We start from the raw sequence: 21,222 nt of genomic DNA, 5'->3' as shown, positions 1-21,222 counted from the left end.
ACTTTTGTACAGACAAATCTTAACAAATAAAGAAATAAAACAACAACAAACACATTTAAAATGTATTGGCATCTATACATAAAATGCCAATACACTTTTTTCTCAGTTGGCTATTTGAATGCAAAGATCTTAGAACATGCAGAGTAACTAGTTTTTAAATAGATGTAGTTTACTTTAAATTTCAAGCAAGCCCAAAAACCACTTCCAATCTGGACCCATGTTCTCATTTACACACTCGTGACACGTACTACACTAGCTATGGTGTGCGCCACAAAGATGGAAAGATGTATAAAACTAATAATAACATTTACAGATCAGTTATTGAAAGTTATGGACTTTTAAAACATGTTTCTGTTGTTATTTAATAATGTTTCCTTTAGAATGATAATAATAATTAAAGAAAATGTCCTTTAACAAAGAAAATAATGTCAATCTTATTAAAAATATAGCTCATGAATATTTGGGAAAAGTCACTGCAATCTCTGAATCTTTTACGTGTCCGTGTAATACCACACCAACACCTACAACTGCAGAAACAAAGTGTGTCCTTTCAGTCTCCCCTCCTTTCACCCGTGTGCTTTATTGGTCATTACGTGCACAGCTTCTCCCTTTCATTACATGCTGTATGTTTAGCCCCCAGCAGCAGGGAAAAAACACCGTATGAAAGCCATCCTTCCCCCTTTGGAAATCAAGAGGAGCTCCTATTCAGATGCTTAATTACCTAATTAACAGAAAGCTAATTACTTCGTTATGTGCACGCGTGTGTGTGGAGAGCCTGTTACATAACTGATAGTGATCCTCAATTAATTTGTTACTACACTCCATCCAGTCAGGGCCTTAATCCACACAACACACCGACAAACAGGATAATAAATTCAGAGGCAGACACATTGGCTGCCGGGCGCCACTGGGCTTGTGGATCCAGTATTGACATGCAGATCGAGCCACTGAAGAATTAAACAGATCATGAGTGAGAGTTTCTCTCATTAATTACACCAGACAATCATGTTTACAACCTTTTGAAAACTGCAGTAATCCTATAAAGACGGGCTCAGTATACAAATCACTGCAAAACTGCAAATCCTGTTAGCAGTATAATGGGAGTGATGTTATACCATGAGAGATTACATTTCATGAAGAATGTCAACATGCTTTCACTGCTGGGGAAAACAAACAATAAAACAACACAAGTTTCAACAAATGTACACATTATGTACAGACCTGCAACTCAAAGATAGAGCCCTTAGAATAGCCCTATGGGTCAAACGAGTCCTCTGATTGGCCCAAAGGTTGTAAGGAGCCCTCTGATTGGCCCACTGAAATGAGCAATTCCAGTGACCCAAGTGTGAAACTGTCCTTCTGATTGACCGAAAGGAAAGAGCACTCCGATTGTTCCAAATGGTGAGTCGAGCCCTTTGATTGGCCGTTTGAAAGACCTCTGATTGAGTGATTGAAACCACTGATTAGTCCTCTGATTGGCCAAAAGGGTGAAATGGGGCCCTCTCATTGGCCAAAAGGAATGAAACCTCAGATTTGCCCAATGGTTAGAAAGAGCCCTCTGATTGGCTGGGAGAAATGAGCCCTGTAATTCGCCGGTTGAAAGGAGCCCTCTGATTGACACTCCGAGGCTTGTTTATTGATTGGCCCTCTGAAACGATTCCTCCTATTGGCCCAAAGGATGCTATAAAAACGTTTCAGAGCATTACTTTTTAAGATTTGAATCTAAATCTCTTTAAACACACACTACTCTGAAATGTATTAAATGTGTACAATTATTTTCCTTTACTGTGTCTGTGTTCGTTATGTTGTGTTTTCCTTTTCAAGACTCATAAAAAGTATGTTTTCTGACCTTTTAGTGTCAGGGCTGGATTAGTTTTGGGTATTTGGTTAGTGTTTGGAGATATTTAGCTTGTAAATGTTCTGTATCATACATGAACTGTCTCTAATTCTAGATGTGTTCGTAACATATTTTGATAAATATACTCTGTAAAGCTTCATGGAGCTTATCAGTTTATTTCACATCTGTCTCCATTATGTCTTATGATTGTACTTTTCACTTTCCTAAATAAATGATTTAAATGAATGTAATAACAGGTCTCAGCTGAGGTATGTAGCCTAAGAATTCATTCTGGGTTTATCTTTGATGGAAATTAGGTTTCAGGACTGTTACTCCATTTAAGAATTTAAAAAGAAATATAAACAATTAAATAAAATAAGATAAGATTGACTTTATTGATCTGAATTTGGGATATTTTTCACAGCAGCATGTAAGAGTTGAACATAATGTGGAAATAAAAAGAGTGGAAAATAAACAAACATCTCAAATAGAAAATAAATCAGAACAAAAAGTCAAATAAATGTAAATAGAGTAAAATATTTATATGAACTTAAGGAAGAAGAACGTAACACAATTAAATATAAATATTAAAAAAATATGTTAAGTAAAAATGTGCCATAAGAAGATATCAATTAAATAAATAGAAATACAAATATAGGGTAAGAAAAAAATGTGTAATAATAAAATAAAATAGAATGAAAATATAAAAATAGGTTACGAAAAATGTGCAAATTGTATTACACCAAAAACAAGTATTTAAAATGTGTATAATACACATGGTTGGGAAATATAAAATATTTCCCGTGTCTGTGCACGGTCAGAGGGTGGCGCTCTCTACTCACAAACAGGCTCCCTGAGAGCGATCAGCAGCAGCACTTCCAGATGCAGCCATGATAAATGTAAAATCATTTAAAGCGAAATGAGCTGTGCTCTTCAAGACCTTGACCAAGGACAAAAAACGACTTAAAATATTTTCTCTTCAGGTTAAATTAATGTTGCTTTACAATGAGTGTTAACTGGACTGTTGAGGTGGTAATTCTCGTCTTCAGGGCCAAGTTACAAAGATGTTTAATTACTGTCATCAGGTTTTTTTCTGCACATCTTGTGACAGTCATGCTGAGGAAAGACTATTTGGGAGTGCTTGCAACTTTTCAACCACAACAAAAATATGTCAAGCGGTGATTCTTAATAACTTTGTTGCAAAAGATGCATGCCACCTTGAACATATTATGAAGAATTGGCCCACATGACAGATTGTAAACCACATAAAACTGCACTCTGGTGATAAACACTGCCCTGTTTGAAGCCATTATAGTTTAAAACTTCTCACAGATGAGATTAAAACATCTTTGGTAATTATGTCAAATCATTTCATATTTCTGCAGTGAGGCTTTGGAACAGTTATGATGAACCTCAGATTTTAAAAAAAAGAAGACATTTTCTGAAATAATAATAAGTTAATTCTGCCTCAGTTGTAATTAGTCAGCTTTAGACATTTTAGCTTTTCTGACAGCCCCCTCTCTCCTGTCACACTTTGAGCTAAAACTAATGCATATCATTACATTTCCCCATAGAAAGGAGCCTACTAAGTGCTGCTGAATTGTACTTGTGTGATGTTTCTTATGAAGGATCCGCGATGCAATGATCGTTGTTTACAGCAGGTGGATATGACGTCACGGACTTGGAACATCAAAACAACAACATCCAAATCCGCGATGCTTGCTTCTTTTCTTTTTTTTTTACCTCCTTCTTCGCTCGGCGTGTTAAAACATCTAATATGAACATTAAGAAACAGAGGAGCTAGTGCCTTTTTCTGTGCACGAGGCAGAGGGAAGCGAGTCGGCGAGTGTGAAACTCCACATTTTGTTGCTCTTCTTCGACGCCCTCGGTAAGATGATATCTCTTTTCTCCTTGTAGTTAAGTTAGTGAGTTAGTTAGTCCCCCCCCCACCCTCCCTCCTCACCTCCGACGCACCGACACCAACAAACCAAAGGCGGGCGGAGTGATATTGTTGGTGTTTACGGTATGATTTGTTGCACGCGTTATCTCATACTGGCGAAACGGTACCCTGCCTGTTAGCTGCTGTAAAAAAAAAGCCATTCGGGTAAGTTTCACTATTATCCTACTGTTAACATTTGCTGTATCGTGTCTAAATACCTGCTTAGCAAACGCACACACGGAGTTTAGCTTTTAGCTACAATATTTTACAATGAACACATAAAGAAACACCTGTATTAATAGCATGTGGGCTGCCTGGTAGTGCTGTTTAGTGTAGTTTTTGGAGAGTTGTTGTCCTTTACTTTTCTTTTTACAAAGTTGCAACTTAGTTCATGCTATGAAAAGCCCCCCCCCCCCCCGGAGGAAATGCACCTTTATAACCCGTAGTTGGTTAATAAAGTGATAATTGTAACGCTACCTGTGAAAAGTTGTGTAAGTTTAAACGGGGTAAAGGGAAGTTTGAGTGCCGTGATTTCTTTGGAGTAACACCAGAGAGGGAGCTTTTCCCCCACGTGTTAGCTGTCCTCCAAACTCCGAAACAGCGGACACAGGCATTGCTGCTACGCGAAACAATAGTTTTAATATGTGTTCTATAGTTTTACTAAACAGACACAGTTTATTTGTCTGTTCGGCTTTAGCGTTGTGACAGGCTGTTGTTTCAGTGTGTGAGTGCAGTGCTGCTTTAATAGCGGATATTCCCTTCTAGTCAACTTGTCATCAGCTTAATACAAAGGATTTAAATAATGCATTATAGCTGGAAATTCAACATTTCAAGTAATTAACGTAGCTTTATTCCACTGTACTGATATACAAGTAAACTGTTTATTACCCTAGGTCAATCCCAGTGTGTTTTAAAGTTGGTCATTGTTGTTAAATGTTAATGGGCTCAGCACTTTATTGTCACTTCTGAAAAATAGAGTTGCTTTTTTGTCAAATTAACAATGAAGTGTTATTGATATAGTGTGTTTGTGAAATTGTCATTGTTATCCTGATGCATTGTCTTAAGGAATGTACTTAGAAAAATAATTAGCCTGTAGAAATACAGTACAAATCACATACACGTAGATTTAAAGTATTTATATCTAATTCCAGTTTTATATATATTTTAAACAAGTGTATTCCAGACAATTAACGACCCTTTGGTAATGAATTTTACTGTGCAGCCTATACATGTATTCATACGTAATATTAAAACATTTCTTGTGTATTTAATCCATGTGGATTTGTTAGTTTGTAAAGACAGAATTGGGCAGAAATGTGTTTTTTAAAGCAGATTATTTTATATTTAGAGCGAACGGCATACACTCAAGAATTACCCTAATATTTTCTTTTACAGTTTAGTCTGCAGCTGGACTAGAACCATGTGAAATTTTTACAAAAGGGAAACTGCAGCTTTAACAACTATTGCTGGCAGGGCTCCCCTCCTTCTTGGTCTTTGGATTAGTCATTGTCTGAGGGGAAAAAAAAAAAAACTTTTTTGTAGGAGAAGTAAAGTAAACAGCCTCCAACAAGCGAACCTTGACAACCCAGATTAAGGAAAACATTGGAGATCAAACAGTGCTGCTGCTGGGCTGTTGTCATGAGCTGCCTGAGAGAGAGCTGCAGACTATTTGAACAGGCACCGGGGTTTGTGTGCTCACTTATGCAGAAATGGACCTTCGCAAATGCTGACCCAGGTTTTAAAACACAGAATGAACTTTCTTTGCAACTTTTTTCTCGGCCTGTTACATACTGACATTCTGCTGAGAAAAACTGTCCCCTCTGCCCTGTGTTTGCTTCTACTTTCATCTGCTGCATACTATGACTGAATACATTGAGTTGGCAGGGGGGCAACTAAAAAAAAAATGTTTGAAATTTGAGGAAGAGCAGCTGTATGCATCGTAATGACGCAAGATCCTCAACGCACCAATCTGGGATTTTTTTATTATTTGGAAAGCCCTTGTTTCTAGTTTCGCCACTTCAGGCTCTTTTGTAGAGAGCCGAGGTTCAACCAGTAAGAAAGTAATCAGTTGCTCATGCATTCAGCGTGAGGACTCCCATCCCAGAGTGGAGCGGCCCTCTCTTTCATCTGACGGCTCAGTATTTGTGGACACACATTGAAATACCCTGTGCTGGGCACAGAGGCCGGGCTGTAGACTGACTGTGCACCCCTCTCTTTCAGCTGAATGATAAGGAGAGTTATTTTCGGTCCAGTGTGGGAATAAGGTTCTGCGTTTTTGCTACTTACTGTTTCTTTCAGATACATTTTTCCGGCTTCACCCCTCATTTGATTTCGCATACAAGACGCCCTCGAAACAGTTCAGCTTGAGACACTTTTTGCACAAAGCGAGTGACAGATGAATAAAGGGATTTTTCTGGTAAATGAATTTGTCATGTGAGTTTTGCATGTTTGATTCACACAGACAAAGGGGAAGATTACTCGCAATAAGAATATGATTGCAGCATGCTGATTAGAGCTGTATTAAGTGAATGAAAGTGCTAACAACAGGGAAGCAGAACAGTATTTCCAGGGTTAAGGTTAGTGTGTCTCGGGCACCGGCTTGGCTTTTGGTCCGATAGTGGACAGGTCTGATTCTCAGTCTCTATGGAGACGGTAAAATGCTCAGGACGGCCATTAACTCATGCAGCCATTAATAACTAGGTTCTGGTGTCATCTGTCCTCAGTAAAGGGAGGTGATGCTGACAACGATGTCCTTCTTTTTCATGCAAATACAAAATGTATTTTCTGCTGTATCAGGAATGCAGTGCATCAATGGCAAACAGATTGTGTCAATTGTTGGAAAATATCAAAGTTGGGGTTGTTAAGATGGATTGGAAATGAGGGTCAATTTAAGACCATTTTAAGCCCTTTATAAAAAGATAAGTGCAAAAATGTTTGACGTCACATCAATATATCGTACTGTTAGTCAATAAAGTAAAAATGATCAAAGTCATTTAATATTGTGTTACGATTGTTAATGTACAAACTACATGTCTTCATATATTGTATTTGTATTGTAAGTCAATAAGGTCAAATTTAGTAGCGTATGGTAAGATATATTAACGTAAAAATTGTCCATTTGTCGTACAAAATATCTTAAACGTAAAATGTACAAAGGTCATGGCCTAATATTGTACGAAAAGATGTTCACCGAAAAGATGTTCACCGAAAAAGTTAAGAGGTCATATCAAAATATCCTCCGACAAGTATAATATAGTAAAATATATCTGATTTATGTTGTAAATGGAAAATTAGCCATGTCATTTACATATATCGTACCATAAATCATAACGTGAAACTTATCTTGGTCATGTCCATGTATTTTTAGATAAGTTGTTAATGTAAAAAATGAAAGACGTCATGTCCAAATATCGTGATTTTTAAAAACAAAATATCAATGTCACATCCAATACGGTAAGATGTGTTGTGAACGTAAAACTTATCCATGTCATGTCAGGTCCGTATACCGTAAAATAAATCAGTGACATCAAAGTTAGCATGGCTCTTTCCATACGTCGTAGAGTAAATCAGTGTGGTGTGATCGTGACCACATACCATAATCTGATAACTTAATTATCAAGTCAGGCCGAATAGAAGTATCCTGTATATTTAGTTTTGTCTTGTTGGTGTAAGTTTGTTTCAGATATTTCAGACGTGTTGTTATTTTGAAGTACTGGAACAGATGGATGAATAATTAAAGGAAGTTTGCTCTGCAGTGTTGTGTTGTGTGGTTTTCAGTTCTGGAGAGTGCAGTGAAACCTCTTCAAGTTTCTTCTACAACCCCTAACCCTTACTTTTGCTTTCTTTATCCAACCCCTTTCCGTGTCACCAAAGGCACACTGTTCCCATTTTTAATAAATACATACAAGAGCCTTTTAGAAAGCAACGCCTTTTAAAATCAGATCTGCTTTAATAGCACACAACACTTGTCTGTTTTGGGACTGAAACAGGTAAGCTACCAACATTTCCTGCAGACATTCAGGGCTCAGCCATATGCTACAAGCTGTGCTCAGCTGCCAGGCGAAACCTGAGCACCTGTTTCTATCAGCTGTCCGCTCTCTCTGTTTGTAAGTGTGTGTGTTTATGATGTGGCTCTGAGGACCTGATGGATGATGTGGTTTTTAGAGAATTTGATGAAAGTTTACATAGAGAGGGTGATGTTATTACTCTTAAAGTGGATTGGTTTATTTTGCCAGTGTTGTTTTAACTCACAGTATTTACAAAAGTTCAAACAACTACAAATCTTCCTTTCAAAAAGACGTCTGTTGCTTTTTTGGCCTTTAAAATGTACACAGCTCAAGTAATGAAGATCCTCTTAATAACAACAATTAATTGTTTTGGTCCGTCATTACAGTTTTCTATAAGAGATGTTGTCATGGGAAGAACAAATAATGCACATTTCTGTTGCAGCATACATGGGAATTAGATTATTCCTCAACTTGTTCATTTTTGAAAAGAGGACCTTATACTGGGATGTGTGATATCGACACTGTGACCTTTAAGAGTTTTTTAAGAACACTTTAGTTGTGTTTTATAAAGTAAAAACTAAAAAAATAACATATATGTATGTTATTTTTGTACAGTGGTTTCCAGAATTGACTTCACTCGGCTTAATAGTTGTCTGTTTATGACCTTTCAGGTTTTTTTGGTGAACATTTGTACAGCTATTGTGGCTTCTTATATTACCTATCTGTAACAGACTGCTCCAGGAAATGTACAAATATTTACTTGACCAAATTGCTCAAATATTAAGTCCTATCCAAAAAGGGGAAACTTTAAAGCTGGACATCAAAAGCTTTAATTATCGAGCTTTAATTATCCAGCTCGTTATACAGTAGGTTAAGACATTATGAAAGCTAAAGGTAACTATTATTTTTAAAATGGAATAGTATGGCGAATATTCTCTCAATTGATTGTTGGTTTGTAAAATGTCAGAAAATAGTGAGAAATCCGTCCCATTTTCTCCAAGTCTTGTTTTTTCTGTCAAAACACCCAAGATATTGTCTTGAATATGATATAAAAGCAGGAAACACTCAAAGCCTTCTTATCGTTGCAGCTCTCGTTATGTCAACATGAGAAAGAGAGCAGCACAACTGAAACTGACTAATGTGGAAATGTCACATTCTACCACTTAAACCCCGTTAACTGCAGTAGCAGCGTAATGCAGAGTAAGGTTACGGTAGCACGTCTGTAAGGGCCTCATCCTTGACTCCTTGGCTGTGTTTTCAGTTGGCAGTCGCAGCTCTAATAAGAAACATAACATGGCAGGGCCTGCTCTTCCATCATCATTGTCGGCTGGAAAAGTTGGTGCGCTTTGATCATGTCTTTCGGGCGCATCACTCCGGCTTAGCCTGCTGCTCGCTGTGTGATAAGCCATCAGAGTACTCAGATCTAAGCCGGCAGCTCCGTGGGCTCGAGGAGAGACAGGAGAGAGTAATGGAGATGAGGAGAGAGCAGCAATGCAAATTTTGTTGACAGACTGTTTCTGCAGCTGTTCTCCTCGCCTTTTGAATTCAACAATGTTACTGTCCCCTCTTCACTCGTCTGGGAAGAAAAAAGGCCCTGTTATGCTTTTAACTCTTCGCTGTGGTTTGGCGCTGCTTCCATGTTGTATATTTTGCCCTATCGTCAACTTAAACACCCCTAATAGAGTGGTGCAGGAATGAGTTAGCATGCAACACGTTTTTCTGAACTGGTTTTTTGTTGAAAGCCGGGAAAAAGGTCTGTGGTTAACACAAGCTGAACCGTTTGTCTTTATGTTCTCCGACATGAATCACATTAGTCAAAAGCCCAGCGATGAAGTTTAATAATCAGTCAGATTACTAAACATCAACACACTGAACAATAGTGACCTTTACTTAGCGGTGGTGATTTGAAGTCATGTGACCGTTTTTTTAAAGTGTAACCTATTTACGTTGCTCAGTGATTATCCTGCTTAATAGCACATTAGAGTTTCACACACATGTAGAAGTTGTGAGAAAATTAAGACCAGAACCTTTATTATCCATAACGTCTGTAAGGTTTATTAACCCGGCTAAAAACTCAACAAAATAAACCGTTGGAAACAGTTGCTCCCAACATTCTGTTTCAATGGTAACACAAGAACACCGACAACGTTTACTGTGTTAATGTGAAAGGGAAATGACAGAAAAAGAAACACTGGTCTTTAACCACCACTGGCTCCTGTGTTTACCACTGTTTATTTTCCTGCTATATTCCAAAATCCTACGGAAAAATCCCATTGTTTTCCGTCTCGTCACCCCCTTGTGAGGCTAACTTGCTGGTTGGTCTACCAAACCACGTCATCCCTCCGCCGCATTAGATCAGAGCAGCGCTACGTCACTGCCCGGGTGATGCTACTGAGGTAACGTCAATCATCAGAGCAGAAGCTGCATTCAAATATAAAGCACTAACACGCCAAGGAAATCCCATTTTTATTGATAGAAAAACTAGTTTAAATGTTGGGCTGCTGCCTGACACGTGTCTACTGGCAGACTGAACGGACATCAATCCTCCTGTAGCTTTTAATTTAACCATGAATCGAGACTGATCATTGATCTCCAATGACACTATGTAATTGTTTACCTGTCTGACCCTCGTTATTGGGCTCCTCGAAGACAAAGAAATGCTCTTTTTTTTGTCATTTTTTGATGTGATTGGTGAAAAACCTCAGTCAAATGACTTCAATTGTTTTCACCCCAGAAGGAGAGGGGCGATGACGTAGAGGGAAAGTACCCGGATAGGTTGCTCTTAGACACATAAAATAATTGCCCCAAAAGCATTAGTACTTTACAAACCGTTGTTGAGCTGTACTCTTAACCGCTACTCTACGACTCCGCTTTGAAGTGGTGTGCTCCTGCTTCCGTCGGCACGTGCTAAAAACATCATTTCGGACCCCCCATTATGAAAGGGTGCTCCTAATTGACGGTTTGTTGCTTGTTTATTTGATATATATTTACCAAGCTGGGTGGTAATTGGGAAGCGGTAATTACCCAGGATGCAGTGCAGCAGCGGTAGGTGCTAGCACGCTGATGAGTGTGGAGCACAGATGAAAGTATGCAGGTTACCGCTATCATCCTAGCACGCTGTTTAAATACTTGACAGTCGAGATGGCTAATTGGGCCCCGTGTCCCCTCGTACAGCCTCATTGTTTACCGTGGTGATGTACGGCACCAGATCAAAAGCGTGATACTTTTATCTTTTTCTTTTTGGTTATACCTGAGCCGTTAATAGCGACAATAAAAGGCCAGTGTGTGTAAGGGCCTGGAGGATTTGGAGTCCCTCCTGATGATGTAGTTCCTTCACTGATAATGGCCTTGTTAACTGAGATTCATTACCTCTTCATTCAGAGTCCCCCTGGATATTGAGCGAGAGTGTTCTCCAGCTGCCAGCTCTGCCACGGTGAAGTCACACTGATGTGGTTTTCGCGAGCTATTCGTGGAAGGTGGTGACGGTATCTTCCCCGACTCCTGATGATTCAGTTGACCTGAGACTGTGGAGGTGTGGGGGGTTGTTTGACTTTGTTTGCCGCTCAATTCCACTTTCAATTCTCAGCCTCAAATCAAAGTTTAGGAATGTTTTACTGCACAACATGTGGACTTTCATTTTGTCATTTAAACAACAGTTTGTTTCTCCTTTTTGAAACTCATTTACCTTAAAGTTTTTCGCTTATTTCACCGTAAGATTTAAGGGTCTGACCAACAACGATGTAATTGGCGTCTCACCGGAGAGTTATTTTTTTTAAAGCTTCAGCAACTCACTTTGTTTTCTTGTACTTTGACTTTATATTGATATTGAATTAGATCCAACTCTGACTTTCTCTCAACCTCAAATCTAAGACTAGGAATATTTTACTAACAGATCACACACACACTGTTGAGTCTATTGTCTTTTGTTACTTCAGTTATAAATAATATTTAGTATTTCTTGGATAAAAACAGACTTTTGATGCTTTTTAAAGATGATTGCACTGGGATCTGTATGGCGTATTATTTCTCCTTTTTTCCCACTTTCTGGTATTATTATTTCAGCCCCTGCACATGACATTGTTTATACTTACCGTGAGACTTAACATCTGTATTTTCTTCTAATTTTCTTATACAAAAGTGCATTAATTCACCATAAAATTGAAGGTCTGACCAAAAGCAATGTCAGTTATAACTCACAGGAGGCTTATTATTATTATTATTATTATTTAGTTATGAGCTAAGCTTTCTCCCCTCCTGCTTTAACTGAATGTGTTGTCTTGTGCTTTTACTCTATGTATATTGATATTGAATGAGTTCAAACTCTCCTTTTCTCTCCCCCTCCTCCTCCCGCCTGCAGACACTTTCTCCCGCCTCTCAGAGACACACACCTTGTTGTTTGATAGCTGTGCTCTCCCTGTAGATCCTCACTCGTAGTTGTTGTTGTTTGCCTGTAATGCTTGCAGTGTGTGACTTGCATTTGCCCGGGCTCCTTGGAGGGAGTTTGTTTTTGTTCTCAGTGTTGTAAACAGGGTGGGGCTCCAGTCCCAAACCACTCAGTCGAGGATGGTTATTTTTTTGTTTATCACGTCGGCCAATAGATTATCCTGGGATGGGATTATGTGTTGAAGCAGGTAATGTGGCTCACCATTTTCTGCATGTGCTGACTAGACTTGGTCACTGTTGATTACAGAAGCACTTTAGTTCATAGCTCTGGTCTGGGTGGTGAGTCAGTAGCAGATCTTTCGATATAATTTGGCTTTAAATAATGTCAGTGGGAAGTCTTGTGAAGTAAGGGATAGGGTATTCTTTTTTTAAAGAAAATGTGTTATAGCAAACTTTCCCCACAGTCATGAAGTTTGAATGTTTCACATAAATAACAAGTGTTGATATTTAGACTTTATTTGCCTGCCATCACTTTATTGGTCATGATCGGTCTCAAAAAAGTTAGATTTCACAGCTTTTCAGACCCTTTATTTCTGCCAAAAAGCGACACATTCAACGGCTTATTTAGACCGTCAAGGATAACTCAATAGATCAAATTACACAACTCTCTTTCACCAAAAACCATTAGCTATACGAGTGTAGCGATTTTCCATTCATTTAGAGAAAACATTTAAACACACTAACCCAAAACTTCAGTGATTTGCCACTGAATACATCATAGCTGCACGAATAATCAAAATCACGTTGTCCATTCCTCTTAAAGTTTGAAAGGCTATAGTAGACACTTTGTGTGTAATAGGAAAGGCAGAAACTAGACGTGGTATACACTTCAGTGATGAGCAAGAGCAGAAACGCATTTTGCATGTCTCTCTTATAAACCTGAAGCAGTCGAACTGAACGAGTTAACTCTGACTTAGCTTCATGACCCGGAAAACACTGCGTTCTTATGAATGGACGCACGTTTATATAAGGGATGGAAATTCTGTTTAATGTTATTGTGGCTTACAAGACATCTATCTTAGGGTCCACCAGCCGGTCTAAAAAAAGACCAAGATAAAGAGAACAAGAGAGAGTGGGAGAGCCAGAGAGAGGCTCTGAACTGGAACTGAAACTTTCTTCCTGGAACTCTAAAAAGCGTGAGAAATAACTTAATTCTGTAGCATCGATTTGAATAGGCAGAGAGAATGCGGTGAGGTGAGCTGAAGGCAAAACATCGTCATATATTTTGATCATGTAAGCTATAAGCGGGTTCTGGGAAATATTCATATTTATAAGAGAACTGTCAACACGTTTTTGGTACGTTTCTAAATAAAAACGCCACCTGTCATCTGACTACTAGGAAAAAGACAAGATCAAGTAGAAGACATCTTACGTACATCTAGTAATAATGAAACAAAATAGAAGGAATTTAGTAAGAGGATCACCTGAGAAACTCTAAATGGAAAAGATATTGTAAATTAAATATATGGATTGAAAAACACAACAAGTAATATTGGAAATCAAGTTCCTTTCTTTACAGGTTGGAAAAATTGGTACCATAAGGAGAAATATGTTGCTTTGTAATGATTGATTTATCCATTATCTGTTAATTATAACCTTTTCATTAATGTTGATTATTTTCTTTACCATTTATTTATTTATCATTATAATATTTTGTATTTCTTTTGCAAACATTTTACCGCTTTTTTATTTTTTTGTGTGCTCTGTAACTATATCAGTTGTGCAGATTAACCTGTGGCAGCATTATGAATTGGTTGCATCAAATAAAGGGATTTTGTACGATATCAACCCAAATTTCCCAAAGAAATGTATTACCTTTTTTAGATTTTAGTTTACCTTTTCAGTTTTCAGTGCCTTCTGCTTTACCCACACATGTCCCAGAGTGTCTTCCCTCCTGGCTCGCTCCCGTTAACCATTTACTATTTACTGTTTACAGCCTTTTGTTGGAGATTTACTGCACCTGTTGTAAACGCTGTGAATACGGTGTGGTTTAAGCAATCAGCTGTCCTGAGTTATTGGGTATTTTTCTAAAAGCCTTTTCATGTCGTGTATATGGAGTGCATGATGTACAAGCTTTTAATGTGTTGACCAATCAATTCCTCGCGCCCAGAACAAACTCGCAGTTATAAATGAGAGAATCAATCTTTTCATGCAGTCCAGAGAGGATTTCAAGCCAGCATTTTGAGTGCATTTCTGTGTACTTCATACACAATCGTACGCGCTGATTGAAGGGCTAATTCAAATAATTTTAATCACTCCGACCAACCCTCTTGCAGTGTCATCTTTTTTTTTTTGCAAATTCCCCGTAAAATGAATAGATGAGCGGTCTCTTTTTTAGAGCCTAATGGCTGCATTAGAAAAAGAAATGGATGGTGGATGAAAATTCAGTATCCTTCCACTCTGATCTCTTTTATCAATAGCAGTGCTGTGTTAAAAGACTTTGTGTTCAGTTCACACACACACACACACACAGCAATGGTGGAGGTGAGCAGTGAATAGTGGAGTTGGATGGACTGCCTCAGAGCTTAGCTAATGCATGATTTCATGCCGTGGGACCAATAATAGATTTGTTTTTGTTTCTGTTTAAGTCCCTCCACCTTCATTGATTGTGACGCCACACCCTCCTACCAGAGCTCGCAGTGACAGCTCTTTTTCCACCAAGTGAGATCATGCCATTGGAGGCTGTGTGTGTGTGTGTGTGTGTGTGTGTGTGTGTGTGTGTGTATGTGTTGTTCTCATCAGCGCCAACCACATAGTGCCAGTCAATAAGTAAACAATGGCAGAGACAGTTTCTCACTGCCTAACTGACATTTCTCATTGCTCGGCTGATGATTCATCCGGGAGATGTCATCCTGCAGAGTGTTTTCAGGGTGCACTGTACTTATGGCGGTTTCAATAATTCACTCTGTGATCTTTGTCCGCCACAAGCCCAGGCCATTTACTGTATATGTTAATATTGTACGGCTTTTTCGAGGCCACTCACTTCTTGTTTGGACTCTGATCCATAAATAAGCAACGGTTTTCCATGTCACGTGACCACTGACAGACTTGGAAAAACAACTTCTTGTCTGAACAGATAATGCTGTTGCTAACCGGTGTAACACTTCATATGTAGGGAGGGAATCACTTTCAATCATAGGGGATCATTCTGCATTATATATTGATGGTCCACGGCCCTTTGGAATCATTTAGTGTGTGTGGAAGCCCTATCCATTTCCAAAATACATTGATGTTGCTAGTTGGTTTTGGTTAAAACTTTCTGCAAATTGTTTTTGCATTTGCTTTGTTATCTGATCTCACAGATTACCTTTCTTTTGTTGAATTATTGGCTAAATGTACTTTGCATGGATCAGATTTTAGATTCCAAAATGTATATTAAAGATGCACCAATTGAATTTCTCTTGGCTGATTACATTTGTCTTTTAGAAGTCTAACTTGCAGATTCCCGTTCCACCCGATACTGATTTCTTTTTCCATAGCAACTTAAAAAAAAATTCAACTCTGTTTAAAACAAAACACTCTACAGTAACTTACATGTTCTCCAAAACTGCTCCAAGTAAGAGGTTCTTCTTAAGTTCAAATCGTTTTTTTATTTTTCCTACACGGCTTATTTTTGACTTGCAGCCGTTTCAAATTATGTGTTCTTCACCGGCACTAAATATCTTTTTATTTGCTTGGAGTTTTCAGTAAAATCGAAGTTATACGGCTACTTATTTTGTCATGGAATGGCTAGTAGGTCTATTTAAAATGAGTATACATCTAAAACAGTAGAAAGATGACAAGCTATAATTGTGGAGGATCTATTTTCCAACAAATGTAATGTATACTTCCGACAGGCATCTATGGTGGCATTTTGTTTGTTTAATATTCTGCATACATGTTCTGTTTACTGGCAATTTAATGGGATTAAAGCGTGTCATCCACACTGTTTCTGTCCTGTAATTTAATTGGTTTCTGCTATGGAAAATAAAAGAGAATTGCCATAGAATAATAATGACATAATCAGGTGAAATGTCTCACATGCTTTGACTCCAACGAAATAAGAGTCCTTTTTCCTTGTATGCCTGAAGAACTAAACTGAACCTCTTCTATATCGGCAGTGAGATTTACAGGAGGAAAATGATGTAAAACCTCCGATATTTCTCTCCTCTTGTGCTAATGTAAATGATTTGCATGGAGTTTGTCCCCGCTGATTAAGACTGTTTGGACTGCTCTTCTTTGGAACCGTGCCAATTGAATTTTCTGCCTTCTAACGCGCTTGGAGAGCGGGGAATATGCTTCTCATTGGGCCTGAGGCTTGATCTCCTTCTTTTTCCTCACCCCCCCCCCCCCCCCCCCCAATCCTTTCACATCACTCTGACAATTAGCGAGCTCGACCATCCCCAAATGACACACGTAATTAAAGAGTTGGCATTATAATTACAATGTGTTTATTGTCTGTTTATGGGTTTTGTGCAGGGGGAGACTGTTCTTTGGTGTAAATGGATTGAGAGCTGTTAATATACTTGGGGGTAAATGCGATTTCATGTGGTTTACATCCCGGTATCTCCTCTATCAGCCGTTTTGTTTGTCGCATGCTCAATGCAATTTGGCTGAACAGGAGAACCCATGAAAACAATAAACGATTTAGTCATGGGCTTTTAACGGGCACAACGGTAAATGCATGTTAAGTAAATGATGCAATTTATTCCCTTCTCCTCATTGCCAGGCTGGCTGCCACGGGACTTCTGCCAGCTTTAACTAAGTGGTACCCAGATGGTATTCGCATGATGCCCACTTGGATACAAAACGGTCCTGGGGAATAATGCCACAACAAGCAATGGGTCAGCCGGTTGAGCCTGTTGCTTTCGCACTCGGCGTGTGCAAACGGGTTAATGTCGTGTCACTTTGCTGAGTACTTCGGGAAGGTTGTATCTCAGGGGTCCAAAAAAGGATTGGAAAAGAGCCCCGTTAATGAGGAGGGCGGGATAGGGAGATGGGGGAGAGAGATTCCTTTGCTAATGTCGGGCTTCTTGATTCTTCAGAAAAGAGCCAGGGAGACAAGTGATGAGCTTTGCCCCTGGAGTAATATGTCGTTCAACAACGTGATTCCTTTTTTTTGAACGACATATACAATCACACAGTGTTACAATTGAAACTGTTTTTCTTTCCATTTGACATATTTTCCCCAAATGAACTAACCCTCCCTTTAAGCCACCCATCTCCCTCCATCCCTCCCTTGAAAATCCATAAACATATCAAAATGACATTAATTCCACAGGAAAATTAAATGGAATTAATTTTGCATAAATAATTAAATACAAATAAATAAATAAAAAGTAAATACAAATAAATAAATAAAAAGTAAATACAAATAAATAAATAAAAAGTAAATACAAATAAAGTATTACAATAATTAATGTAAAAATAAATAAATTAAAAAAACAATTAAAAATGCATAAAAGTCAATAAAAATACTATTAAAGTAGATATTATTCCTCTGCTATTTAAGGGGGAGTGCTTTGAGAATTAATCAAACAAACAATGCCATTTCTTTCTGCAATCTTCAGAATCTAGTAATTAAACCGAAAGGCGTTCACAGTATCTTAAGTTGAACAAAAACCCGACAGGGGCCGGATTCACAAAAGTGCTCTTAAGATAAAACATGAGTAAATTCTTAAGACAAAAAGAATGTTCTTAAACACTATTCACCATTTTTTTCTTAAGAATTGTCGTATGTCTTGGAACTTCTTAGTTTTCTCACTTGAGACGTTCTTAGATTTGGAACTTAAGATCACTCGCGTGACTACAACGTTTTTAACGGTTAACTAAAAATGGAGGATAGCTTTTACACAAGACCAAAATGCTGAGGCATGTCCAAGAGCAGCTCCTGCAGGTGGAGAGGGAGAAGCTGCTCACTGAGACGGAGAAGCTACATCTTGCCAGAGCAAAGTTTGATTTAAAAAAAAAGAGAGAGTTTTGAAAACATAAGAAAATATGAATTCTTCACATAGGTTTTCACGTGTTGTTTATTATGTGTATGTCCTTATGAGGTCTTGTCTCACTCTAATGCCAGAATTACATGGGGCAGGGACTAGGCCTGGGATATCTCCCTCAGGGCCACCACCGTTTGAAAAGACCCCGAGGCATAGAATCTCAGGGCAGCCATAATCTGCAACACCACTGGCAGAGGTGTCGATCGCCTTGTTTCCCTTCTGATCATCCGTCAAATGATCAGCCAAAAAAACAATTGCGGGCCTAGGGAGCATATATTGTCTAATTAAGACATGATCAGGGAGTGTAAGAGGATCCATTCTGTCTCCCAGAGGCCTTGGTGGATTTTCCTCCCTAGCTGCTACCCAAAGAACGTCCATCTAAAAGAAATAATAGTAAGGACATGGTAGGCCTACTTAAATAACAGGTTCATAATGATTAATTAAGTAGTATACATCAAATACAACAACTGCCTTCTTGATTTACTTTCTGAGTACTTTGTAGTGTAATCTAGGACTAGGCCTACATGTGACCCAGGCTGAAAGGCCCATTTCAGTTATATCTCAACTGTCAAAACATGCTTTATGTGATAGGCTACATTCATGCAAGAGTACTCTAAACAAAATATTAATGAAATCAAATAAATGTAATACAAAGTTGTTCAAGTAAGACTTACCTTTTCACTGCAGCTGTTTTCAGACTGGTGAGAGCTTCTCTTAAAGTTGTGAAGAAATTTGAGAAGAAATCTATGAACTTTGTTTTAGGAAAAAGCGTAAGAAGAAAGTTAAGAAAAAACATAAGATAAGATAAGAATGTCTTCATGAATACCAAATCTTCTTACGTTTTGTCTTAAGAGCAAAGTTAAGAAGAAAGTGGCACTGAAGAAGCATTTTATTCTTAGAACGCTTTGTGAACCCGGTCCTATTCCAGAGAGAGAACGATGGGGGGTATATTTACATTCTTGTAAAATTCTGTCTCTGGATCCCAAAGCTGCAGGGCTTTACATTAATTCCAAGAACTTTTCCTAAAAAAACAAAAGGCCCAGAAGTATTTTAGTTTGGGATTCAAATAAACAGCATATGAGCTAGGTTATGGAGTTGTTGCACCGGTCACATCTATCGACAACATTCGGGTAGATCTTGGCAGGTCTTAGTTTGGGACGAAAGCATTTTTCTCTGAATTGGCCAATAGGCACACAACTCCATCAATGCGAGTGGAACCCAAGTAACGCTCAGAAATTAGATCTGAAATTAGAACTGATTTCAGGACAGAAGAAAGTCTACAAATCTTTCATCATAGACTGGAAAACCCAGCTCTTGCTCTAAACTTGGCCAATTAATACAAAAAAACCCAAAACCTCTATTCTGAACAGAGCACTTGGAAAGGTTGCAATACTTTAGCTTATTAACCCTAATGCAGGATTCTTTTCTTTTTAAGTTTGTTTCCTCACGGTCGAATGTACTTATTGTACGCCCTTTTGGGTAAAAAGGTCAGCTAAATGCATTGCCTTTTGCTAAGGCGAATACAGCGCAGGTCCTCAAATAGGATAAGCCCAAGATGAACAACATGGTTTGTAACTTTAAAGAAAAGGCAGAGTCTTCTCTTCTATTTTCTTCTCTCTGCGTTGTGCCGTCCTCCTCTGCTCGTCCTGTCCCTGGCTCTCGCTGTCTTGTGTAGAAGTGGTGAACTGTGTCATCTCCAGCCACTAACAACCAACAGCTGCAGCACCAGCCACCGCTGTACATCCAGGGACAATGTGAAACTCATTTTTCCAACGTAGAGAAATAAATAAACAAAGCCCCTAGGGAGGAAAAAAAAACAGAAACAACACCACAAACAAGAACAGGGCTTATGCAAATGTCCCGGGAAAATGTGTTCGCGAATCGATAAGCTCTATTTGTGTACGAAGAGCATTTTACACAAAGATACACATTACCAAGTTTGTTATTTTATCTGCAGTAGCTACCCCCAAAACATCTGGTTTTAGTTTTTATCTTCTACAGTACATGTTCAACCCACACATTATGATGAAACACAAACTATTTGTTGTTGGGTTGTGACATGAAACCACTCAGAGATAGGAGGGTGTGCGCTGCCGTCCACACACGAGACGCCAGATGTTCAAGGCAAAGTTATTAAGTCATTGTGGTGGGAGAGGGGTCAAACTGTCAGTGGGTTAAAGGTCAAACAACATAAAAAAAACTGCAGCACCCACACGGTTGATTACAGATGACAGATTTATCGTGGTATGGATTCTTTGTGTCACTGGTTCTGGTTTTTGTTGCTGTTGTTTCGAGACTGATTGTAAAATATGAGTGTTCTGTCAAAGACCATTTTTCTGAGGTTTCCCATGAATGAAAAAGAGAAGTCTGAACAGCTCGTCCCATTGTTTAGCTTTTTCCCTCCCAGTCACCTTGTAATTGTTTCTGTGTCATAAGCAGCTATTAGTATTGCTGGCAGAATGGTAATGCTTTGAGAGACTCATCTCTTTGAGAGAATGGCTCTCTATCACACTCTCACATTCTTTTAAAAGGGAAAAGGAAGATGAATTTTGCCCATAAAGGCTGTATCACAAGGGCTTTTTATCCTAAATTGCTCTGGGGATTGTTATCTGTGGGAAGTGTGTCCTGCCTCCGTCGTGTTCAATCAAGTGTCCACTTAGCTGTGACTGGGAGTAATTGTTCCCAAGTGGGCCACACACTGACCTGTTAATGTCTGCGTTGACCCTCTAACCTTGTCAGCACGTCTTGGGGTGGAGTTTAAATCATGTGGATCTCCTCCACGTCTTTACGCTACCGGGTCAAGTGGGCGTCGGCTCTGAAAGACCACTTTCTTGTAATTGTCCCTAGCAGCATGGGTCAGCTGTGGGTGTTCCCAGCCAGCAGCTCTTATAAGATGAGGAGTGCTGTGGCTTAATGGGTCAAGCCATTGATCCGATTCAGCACCAGTGTCCCCACAGTCGCTGATCAATGGCTCGACTATTGTCCGGGGATTGTAAGTTAGACTATATTGTAGCTTTGTGG

General features: G+C 38.8%; 1 protein-coding gene across 9 annotated transcripts in view; it reads left to right on the top strand.

Annotated features, from left to right (window-relative positions):
• The first annotated feature begins 3,499 nt into the window (after positions 1-3,499).
• foxp1b (forkhead box P1b) overlaps positions 3,500-21,222 on the top strand; it is a 187,828-nt gene continuing 170,105 nt past the window's right edge. For 4 of the 9 annotated variants that reach the window (XM_063910565.1, XM_063910564.1, XM_063910563.1 and 1 more), the window contains exon 1: positions 3,795-3,941. The gene's annotated coding sequence lies outside the window, so the exon portion shown is untranslated. Of the gene's footprint in view, positions 3,726-3,790; positions 3,942-11,164; positions 11,316-21,222 lie in introns of those variants that run through there. The other 5 variants (XM_063910560.1, XM_063910559.1, XM_063910571.1 and 2 more) reach the window with 5 other exon arrangements.

This window comes from Eleginops maclovinus, chromosome 20 (genome assembly GCF_036324505.1).
Source record: "Eleginops maclovinus isolate JMC-PN-2008 ecotype Puerto Natales chromosome 20, JC_Emac_rtc_rv5, whole genome shotgun sequence".
NCBI lineage: Eukaryota > Metazoa > Chordata > Actinopteri > Perciformes > Eleginopidae > Eleginops > Eleginops maclovinus.
Note: the sequence above shows the minus strand (reverse complement) of the source record. Positions and strands in the feature narration are given on the sequence as shown.